Below are 10,709 nucleotides of genomic sequence, written 5' to 3'. Positions count from 1 at the left end.
ATCACCCTCATTCTTCTGAACTCCAACCAACATACTGCTCAGTGACTCAGTCTCGCCTAATGTCAATGTCATCGATATCTCTGCACTCACTGTGTTCTGAAACAGGTATCAGAGGGCTGCCTCCTGGTTTGAGGATTATTGGATTGAGATGGAACCTGATACTGTAACTAAGAGGAGAGTCTCATGAACGACAAAAACATCCCCAGGAAAATGAAGATGTTCTCTGCACTGACAGAGTCAAATTTGAGCAGACAGCTGGGCATGGCACCAATCCTAACCCCCACCATCACCCAGACTGTTTAAATATTCCACACCTTTTGTCAGATAAAAGGTGGTTGGATTGAAAGACGTTAACTAAAGCTGTTTGTTCAGCGACTGTGATTAATGTCAGTCTCCGTGGATCCGCTTCCTGTCACTGGAGGGTTTCCCTCGTCTATTAATAAGTGATTCCATTCAATATGTTATCCCACACAGTCAGTGGGACCGTCAAATCCGTCACCAGTAGAATCAGCGACCGCAGACAGAGGGAGAAAAAGTTCAGAATCTGCAAAAAACGGACTGGAACTTTGAAGCAATGGATCAGAAACTGGGAACAATAGACAGGAATATTACAATAATTAACAGGAGTTTTACCGAGGGTTTTTACTGGCTTTCTCTAGATCGGATATCATTAGTATCTCGGATCCAATATATTCTCTGGGTTATTCAAGGGGTTTACTACCCGATCTTGGCTATTGTTGGTGTCCCTGGTAAGTTTCTCTGTCCAGTTATTAATTCAATTCACCCTGTTTCATTTTATTACTGGTCTTACACACTTGGCCTTATTTGTTGTTTCTTTAGAATATCTGTATTCAGTCACTAACCCTACTGATGAATGTTTCAGTGTATCTGATGTTCCATTTGCTCATCTTTTCTCTTATTTGCTTCCGCAGTCAGTCTCTACAGCAGCTATTATATTTAAAATCCACCTTTTGGAGAGGCATTGAACCAATATTTCTCTTCAGTGTTCACGCAGGGGGACATGAATATTGCTGAGGAGGACACTGGGTTGCAGGGGTGTAAAATAGACAGTATTGCAATTGATAAGGGGGATGTGATGGATATTCTGGAGGCTTTGAAAATAGATAAGTCCCCTGGGCCGGACGGGATTTACCCTAGGATTCTCTGGTAGGCAAGAGAAGTGATTGCAGAGCCTATGGCTCTGATCTTCAGGTCGTTGTTGGTCTCTGGTATAGTGCCGGAAGATTGGAGGATAGCGAATGTTGTCCCATTGTTTAAGAAGGGGAACAGAGACTTCCCCGGGAGTTATAGACCGGTGAGTCTTAGTTCTGTTGTGGGCAAGGTTTTAGAAAAAATTATTAGGGATAGGATTTATAGTTATTTGGAGAGTAATGAATTGATTTGAGATAGTCAACATGGTTTTGTAGCGGGTAGGTCGTGCCTTACTAACCTTATTGAGTTTTTTGAGAAAGCGACGAAAGAGGTGGATGGGGGTAAGGCAGTTGACGTGGTATATATGGATTTTAGTAAGGCGTTTGATAAGGTTCACCATGGTAGGCTTCTGCAGAAAATGCAGATGTATGGGATTGAGGGTAGTCTAGGAAATTGGATCAGGAATTGGCTAGCAGATAGGAGACAGAGGGCGGTGGTTGATGGTAAATATTCGTCATGGAGTTCGGTTACGAGTGGTGTGCCTCAGGGATCTGTTTTGGGGCCACTGTTGTTTGCAATCTTTATTAATGATCTGGATGAGGGTATAGTTGGTTGGATTAGTAAATTTGCTGATGCCACCAAAGTCAGAGGTGGGTAGATTGTGAGGAAGGGTGTCATAGTTTGCAGGGAGACTTAGACAGGTTGCAGAGCTGGGCCAAGAGGTGGCAGGTGGCGTTTAATGCGAAGTGTGAGCTGATTCACTTTGGTAGGAATAACAGATGTGTTGAGTATAGGGCTAACGGGAGGACTTTGAATAGTGTGGATGAACAGAGGGATCTAGGTGTATGTGTTCATAGATCCCTGAAAGTTGGGAATCAAGTAGATAAGGTTGTTAAGAAGGCATACGGTGTCTTGGAGTTTATTGGTAGGGGGATTGAATTTAGGAGTCGCAGCGTCATGTTGCAACTGTACACAACTCTGGTGCGGCCGCACTTGGAGTACTGTGTGCAGTTCTGGTCCCCACATTATAGGAAGGATGTGGAGGCTTTGGAGAGGGTGCAGAGGAGGTTTACCAGGATGTTGCCTGGTATGGAGGGGAGGTCCTATGAGGAGAGATTCTTGATAAGAGAGGGGATTAAGGGTTATGGGGAGAGGGCGGGAAAGTGGAACTGAGCCGCGACAGATCAGCCATGATCTTGATGAATGGCGGGGCAGGCTCGAAGGGCCAGATGGCCTACTCCTGCTCCTATTTCTTATGTTCTTATGTTCTTATGAGAGACTGAGGGATTTGGGGTTGTTTTCGCTAGAAAGAAGGCGGCTAAGAGGGGATCTTATTGAAACATATAAGATGATTAGAGGTTTAGGTCGGGTGGATAGTGATAGCCTTTTCCCTCGGATGGAGAAAGCTAGCACTTGGGGGCATGGCTTTAAATTAAGGGGGGGGGGGCGTAGTTATAGGACGGATGTCAGGGGTAGGTTCTATACCCAGAGGGTGGTGAGGGATTGGAAAGCCCTGCCTGCTGCAGTTGTAAATGCGCCTAGTTTGGGGACGTTTAAGAGATCCGTGGATAGGTTTATGGACGAAAAGGGATTGGTTTAGATTAGTGGGCCATTGTTTTTTAACTGGTCAGCGCAACATCGTGGGCCAAAGGGCCTGTTCTGCGCTGTAATGTTCTATGTTCTATGTTTCTATGTTCTATGTTGATTCCATTCCTCATCTTACTATTAAATTATTGGGAGGATGGATTTTATTGTATTCAGTTCCACTCCCATTCCCTGTCCCCAGCCACAGACTCCAGGAGTTTGCCTGGGGTGGGGCATTCCAACGGATGTGTGTTAATCTCTGGGGTCCTGATGGAGGGGTAAAGTCGGGGGTCCTGATGGGGGGACTATTGTCAGGGCTCCATATAGGGACTAATGTCTGGATCCTTATGGGGGAATAATCTTGTGAGTCCTGATGGGAGAATAATTTCTGGGGTCCTGGTTGGGGCATGTTATCGGGGCTCCTGATGGGGGATGATTGCCTGGGGTCCTGATGGGGATGTAATGACTGGGGTCCTGATGGGGATGCAATGACTGGGATCCTAATGGGGATGTAATGACTGGGGTCCTGATAGAGATGTAATGACTGGGATCCTGATGGGGATGTAATGACTGGGATCCTGATGGGAATGTAATGACTGGGGTCCTGGTAGAGATGTAATGACTGGGATCCTGATAGGGGATGTAATGACTGGGGTCCTGATAGAGATGTAATGACTGGGATCCTGATGGGGATGTAATGACTGAGATCCTGATGGGGATGTAATGACTGGGGTCCTGATGGGGATGCAATGACTGGGGTCCTGATAGAGATGTAATGACTGGGGTCCTGATGGGGATGTAATGACTGGGATCCTGATGGGGATGTAATGACTGGTGTCCAGATAGAGATGTAAAGACTGGGATCCTGACGCTACAATAATTTCGGGAGCGCTGATGCGTCAGTAATGTTGTGATCCTTCTGGGGGAGGAATGTTGTGGATTCTGATGGGTAATTAATGTCAGGTGGGGTGATAGTGGAGCAATGTCAGGGGTCCTGATGCTAGAATAATTTCGGGAGTCCTGATGGGGGAATCATTCCAGCTGTCCTGATGGGGGAGTAATGTTGTGGGCCCTGATGGGGAAGCAATGACGGAGGGTGTATTACGGAGAAATATCAGTGGTCATAATGGAGAAGTAATAAAAAACAAACAACAACAAAAATTCCAGCAGGGGAAAAGGGCCTTTGGCCCTCCAAGCCTGCACGGATCATGCTGCCCAACTTAACTAAAAAACCCCTAATGTTCCGGGGACCATATCCCTCTATTCCCATCCTATTCATGGATTAGTCAAGACACTCCTTAAAAGTCTCTCCGGTATCCGCTCCCACTCTGTCCCCCGGCAACGTGTTCCAGGCACCCATTACTCTCCCTGTGAAAAATCTGCCTCGTATATCTCTATCAAACATTGCCCCTCGCACCTGAAACCTGTGCCCCCGAGTAATTGATTCTTCCTCCCTGGGGGCAAAAAAAGCTTCTGACTGTCCACACTGTCCATGCCTCCCATAATCTTGTAGACTTCTATCAGGTCGCCCCTCAATATCCTTCGTAATCGTCAGAACAAACCAAGTTCCTCCAATCTCTCCTCATAGCCAATGCCCTCCATACCAGGACACCATCCTGGTAAATCTTTTCTGCACACTCTCCAAATCCTACTGGTAGTGTGGTGACCAGAATTGAACACTCTACTCCAAGTGCAGCCTAACTAAGGTTCCATAAATCTACAACATGACTTGCCAATTATTAAACTTAATGCCTTGGTCAAGGTAGGCAAATATGCCGTATGCCTTCTTGACTACTTTCTACAGTGACCTGCGTACCTGTCCACCCAGATCCTTTTGCCTGTCAATATTTTAAGAGTTCTACCATTTCCTGTATATTTCCTATCTGTATTAGACCTTCCAAAATGCTTTACCTAACATTTGTTCGGATTGAACGCCATCTCTCCACCCACGTCTCCAACTGATCTATATCCTGCTGTATCCTCCGATGGTCCTCATCGCTATCCGCAAATCCACCAACCTTTGTGTCGTTTGCGAACTTACGAATTCATCCAGTTAAATTTTCCTCCAAATCATTTATACGCATTACAAACAGCAAAGGTCCCAGCACTGATCCCTGAGGAATACCACTTGTCACAGCCCTCCATTCAGAACAGTACCTTCCACTGATACCTTCTGCCTTCTTTGACCGAGCCAGTTTTGTATCACCGCTGATTCCATGTGACTTCCCCTCCTGCACCAATCTGCCATGAGTGTTCTTGTCAAAGTCCTTACTGAAGTCCATGTAGACAACATCCACTGCCCTACGCTCATCGACCATCTCCGTCGCTTCCTCGAAAAACTCGATCAAGTTGGTGAGACATGGCCTCCCCTTCACAAAACCATGTTGCCTCTCACTAATACTGTCCGTGGTAAGTGTGTGAGAGTGTCAGTGTGATAATGTGTGTGAACATGTTTGTGTGCGGCCATATCTGTCTGTCCATGTCTGTTTGTGAGTTTTAGTATCAGTGTTAGTTTGTGTGTCTGTGTGAGGGTGTCTGAGTTTGTGTGAGCATGGCTGTGAACGTGTTTCTGTGCCCCCGTATCTAGAAATGAGTTATTGTGTACGTGTGTCTGTGGGTGTGTGCGTGTGTGTGTGTGTGTGTGAGTGTGTGTGTGTGTGTGTGTGTGTGTGTGTAAGAGTGTGTCCTTACCTCACTCAAACAGGTAATTGCTTCCCTGGCTAATGTATAATTGAATTCTTAATTTCTCTTGCTCACAGTGAACATAATCACAATTGTGACCCTGAGGACCAGAAACTGCGGTCTCTCCAAGTGTGTCACTCGTTACCTGGTGGCCATGTCAGTGGGGGATCTACTGGTCATTATCCTCGACTTGTTAATGAGACACATTCCCATTGTCTTTGATGAACAATTTTATTACCTGAAGTCTATGCTCGTGTGTAATATCCACGCCGTCCTGCTTTATTCCGCCACTGACTGTTCTGTCTGGTTCACCGTCACTTTCACCTTTGATCGATTTGTGGCCATTTGCTGCCCCAAGCTGAAAAGTAAATATTGCAGCGAGAAATCGGCGGCTGTGGTTCTGGGAACAGTGACTGTCTTGAGCTGTTTAAAGAACATTTACTGGTATTTTATGTTGTGAGGTGAATATTTGCTGGGGAACGACCCCTGGTTTTGTAATTACAAGTGGACAGTTTTGTTCTCTCCAGCTTGGTCAGCAATCCAGTTCTTCCACAACATCCTAAACCCGTGTCTCCCATTTGTCCTGATTTTGCTGCTCAATGTTCTCACCGTCAGACACATTTTAGTGAGTAGCACAGCCCGCAGGAGACTCCGGGCTCACAACAGTTGGGAGAACTCCAGAGACCCAGAGATGGAGAGTCGAAGGAAATGCATAGTTTTACTGTTTGTTATCTCAGCCAATTTCATCGTGTTATGGTCAACATTTATGTTATATTCAATATGGAGCAGGATGTATTTTTTGGGGTATAAGTCTGTATGGTGAGATTATTTTGTTATGGAATTGGGCTTCATGCTGCAGCTCCTGAGTTGTTGTACAAACACTGGGATTTATGCCGTGACACAGACTCAGTTCAGGCAGCAGTTGAAAAATGTGCTGAAATTTCCCCTTTCAGCAATTATTCAATTCATTAAACCCTGACGGGAAACCCTGTATACAAGACGTCTCTCTCTCTCTCTTTCTTCTGATTGGGCACTCAAACCACCCAAACTCATTAACCACCCTCACACTGATTGGACACATGATACATGGCAAAGCTGATCTGCTCTCCAACTTGTGGCTACACTGGTCTATGATTATGGCTCTTGTATCAAACGTGACAGAAATTGACTGACTGACCGAGCGAGGCCAACCGACTCAGCAAATAAAGCCTTCTAAATGGCTGAGTGAGGCTGACTGACTGACCGAGGGAGAGCGAATGTTTGAATGGGTGAGTGTGACCGACTGACTAACCGGGTCTCACTGACTGAGGGAACGAGGCTGACTGACTGATCCAGCAACGCTGATCGAGGCCAACTGAGTGAAGCCAACTGATTGGCCGAGTGAGGCTGAGTGACATGCCATGCGAGGCCAACAGGCTGACTGGGTGGGGTCGACTGGCTGACTGAGCATGTCTGTCTGTCTGGCTGACTGACCCAGCAAGGCCGACTAACTGACTGAGCGAAGGGTCACAGACTGACCAAGTGAGGCTGTCTGATTGACTGAGTGAGGCTCACTGCCTAAACAAGGGAGACCCAATGACTCATGGGTGGCACGGTAGCACAGTGGGTTCGCACTGCTGATTCACAGCTCGAGGGGCTGAGGGTCGAATCCCGCCTTGGGTCACTGTCTGTGAGGAGTTTGCACATTCTCCTCGTGTGTGCATGGGTTTCCTCCGAGTGCTCCAGTTTCCTCCCGCAGTACAAAAGGTGAGTGGTTAGGTAGATTGACCATGCTAACTAGTCACTTAGTGTCCAAAGATGTGTAGCTTCCGGTGGATTGGCCATGCTAAATTGTCCCTTTAGTGTCCAAAGATGTGCAGGTTAGGGTGGATTGTCCATGATAAATTGCCCCTTAGTGTCCAAAGATGTACTGGTCAGGTGGATTGGCCATGTTAAGTCGTCCCTTCGTGTCCAAAGATGTGTAGGTTAAGTGGATTGGCCATGCTAAATTGTCCCTTAGTGTCCAAAGATCTACTGGTTAGGTAGATTGGCAATGCTAAATTGTCCCTTAGTGTCCAAGATGTGTAGGTTAGGTGGATTGGCCAAGCTAAATTGTCCCTTAGTGTCCAAAGTTGTGTAGGTTAGATTGATTGGCCATGCTAAATTGCCCCTTAGTGTCCAAAGATGTGTGGGTTAGGTGGATTGGCCATTCTAAATTGTCCCTTAGTGTCCAAAGATGTACTCTTTAGGTGGATTGGCCATGCTAAATTGACCCTTAGTGTCCAAAGATGTGTAGATTACGTGGATTGGCCATGCTAAATTGTCCCTTAGTGTCCAAAGATGTACTGTTTAGGTGGATTGGCCATGCTAAATTGACCCTTAGTGTCCAAAGATGTGTGGGTTAGGTGGATTGGCCATGCTAAATTACCCCTTAGTGTCCAAAGATGCGTTGGTGAGGTGGATTGGCCATGCTAAATTGTCCCTTAATGAACTGAGATGTGTAGGTTAGAGGGATTAGTGGGTAAAACATGTAGTGATATGGGGATAGGACCTGGGTGGGATTGTGGTTGGTGCAGACTCAATGGGCCGAATGGCCTCTTTCTGCACGGCAGGGATTCTATAATTTCTATGACTGACACAGCAAGGCCGACTGACTGACCGAGCGAGGCTGACTGACCAATTACGGCCAAATGAGTGAGGGAGAAATGCTGGCTGACTGACCGAGCGAGGCCGACTGACTGAACAATGAGGTCTGACTGAGTGAGACAATCTGGATGGACGAGGGAGGCTGAGGGAATCACTGAGTCGGAGGTGTGGTAGATAGTGAGGAAGGGTGTCGTAGTTTGCAGGAAGACTTAGACAGGTTGCAGAGCTGGGCCGCGAGGTGGCGGATGGAGTTTAATGCGGAGAAGTGTGAGGTAATTCACTTTGGTAGGAATAACAGATGTGTTGAGTATAGGGCTAACAGGAGGACTTTGAATAGTGTGGATGAGCAGAGGGATCTAGGTGTATGTGTACATAGATCCCTGAAAGTTCGGAATCAAGTAGATAAGGTTTTTAACAAGGCATACGGTGTCTTGGCGTTCATTGGTGGGGGATTGAATTTAGGAGTCGCAGCGTCATGTTGCAAATGTACACAACTCTGGTGCGGCCGCACTTGGAGTACTGTGTGCAGTTCTGGTCCCCACATTACAGGAAGGATGTGGAGGCTTTGGAGAGGGTGCAGAGGAGGTTTACCAGGATGTTGCCTGGTATGGAGGGGAGATCCTATGAGGAGAGACTGAGGGATTTAGGGTTGTTTTCATAGGAAAGAAGGCGGCTAAGAGGGGATCTTATTGAAACATATAAGATGATTAGAGGTTTACATAGGGTGGATAGTGATAGCCTTTTTCCTCGGATGGAGAAAGATAGCACGAGGGGGCATGGCTTTAAATTAAGGGGGGGTAGTTATAGGACAGATGTCAGGGGTTGGTTCTTTACCCAGAGGGTGGTGAGGGATTGGAATGCCCTGCCTGCTGCAGTTGTAAATGCGCCTAGTTTGGGGGCGTTTAAGAGGTCTGTGGATAGGTTTATGGACGAAAAGGGATTGGTTTAGATTAGTGGGTCAGTGTTTTTTTTTAAAACGGGTCGGTGCAACATCGTGGGCCGAAGGGCCTGTTCTGCGCTGTAATGTTCTATGTTCTATGAGTGTGGCCAACTGACTGAGTGCAGCTGACTGACCCAGCCAGACTGACCTGGTCAGGTGGGTTGACTGCCCGACTAAGGCTGACCGACTGACAGAGCGAGGCCGACTCACTGACCCTGTGAGGTCAGCTGACTGACCCAGTGATGCCAACTGGCACATCGAGTCATAGAGTCAAAGAGGTTTACAGCATGGAATCAGGCCCTTTGGCCCAACTTGTCCATGCTGCCCCTTTTTTTTAAATCTCTAAGCTGGTCCCAACTCCCCACATTTGGCCCATATCCCTCGATGCCCATCGTATCCATGGAATTAACTAAATGCTTTTTAAAAGGCAAAATTGTACCCGTCTCCACTCTTCCCTCTGGCAGCTTGTTCCAGACACTCACCACTCTCTGTGTGAATAAAAAATGCCCCTGTGGACACTTTTGTATCTCTCCCCTCTCACCTTAAACCTATACCCTCTAGTTTTAGACTCTCCTCCCTTTGGGAAAAGATATTGACTATCTGGCTGATCTGTGCCCCTCATTATTTTATAGATCTCTATAAAATCACCCCTCAGCCTCCTACGCTCCAGAGAAAAAAATGTCCCAGTCTATCCAGCCTCTCCTTAAAACTCAATCCATCAAGTCCCGGTAGCATCCGAGTAAATCTTTTCTGCTCTCTTTCTCGTTTAATCATATCCTTTCGATAATAGGGTGACCAGAATTGCACTCAGTATTCCAAGTGTGGTCTTGTACAACTTCAACAAGACATCGCAACTCCTGTCTTCAAAGTTCTGACCGATGAAACCAAGCATGCTGAATGCCTTCTTCACCACTCTGTCCACCTGTGACTCCACTTTCAAGGAGCTATGAACATGTACACCCAGGTCCCTTTGTTCTGTAACACTCCCCAGTGCCCTACCATTAACTGAGTAAGTCCTGCCCTGGTTCAATCTACAAAAATGCATCACCTCACATTTATTCTAATTAAACTCCATCTGCCATTCGTCAGCCCAATTGGCCAAGATCCTTTGCAATTGGGGATAACTTTCTTGACTGTCTTTTATGCCACCAATCATAGTGTCATCTGCACACTTACTAACCGTGCCCCTTACTAACCATGACTCATCCAGAGATGCTGAGTGTCTGTGCGAGGCAGACTGATGGATCAACTGAGGACTGACTGACCAAGTGAGAACAACTGACGAATGAGCAATGCCCACTGATTGTCCGACTGAGGCTGACTGATTGTCCGACTGAGGCTGACTGACAGACTGAGTGAGGCCGACTGACAGACTGAGTGAGGCCGACTGACAGACAGAGTGAGACTGACTGACAGACTGAGTGAGATTGACTGACAGACTGAGTGAGACTGACTGACTGACTGACTGAGTCTGACAGACAGACTGAGTGAGTCTGACAGACAGAGTGAGTGAGACTGACTGACAGAGTGAGGCTGACAGACAGACTAAGTGAGGCCGACTGACAGACTGAGTGAGGCCGACTGACAGACTGAGTGAGGCCGACTGACAGACTGAGTGAGGCCGACTGACAGACTGAGTGAGGCTGACTGACAGACTGAGTGAGACTCAATGACTGATTGAAAGAAAACATTTTCAACAAAGTCAAAACAAAATGTATAGATTATT

General features: G+C 46.8%; 1 pseudogene; it reads left to right on the top strand.

The window, feature by feature from the left end:
• Positions 1 to 574: 574 nt before the first annotated feature.
• On the top strand, positions 575 to 6,397 carry LOC145361906 (putative G-protein coupled receptor 139; annotated as a pseudogene).
• Positions 6,398 to 10,709: the final 4,312 nt, after the last annotated feature.

The sequence above is a fragment of the Carcharhinus amblyrhynchos genome, chromosome X (genome assembly GCF_965287045.1).
Source record: "Carcharhinus amblyrhynchos chromosome X, sCarAmb.v2.hapA, whole genome shotgun sequence".
Taxonomy (NCBI): Eukaryota; Metazoa; Chordata; class Chondrichthyes; order Carcharhiniformes; family Carcharhinidae; genus Carcharhinus; species Carcharhinus amblyrhynchos.
This window is presented reverse-complemented; position numbering and strand designations above follow the sequence as displayed.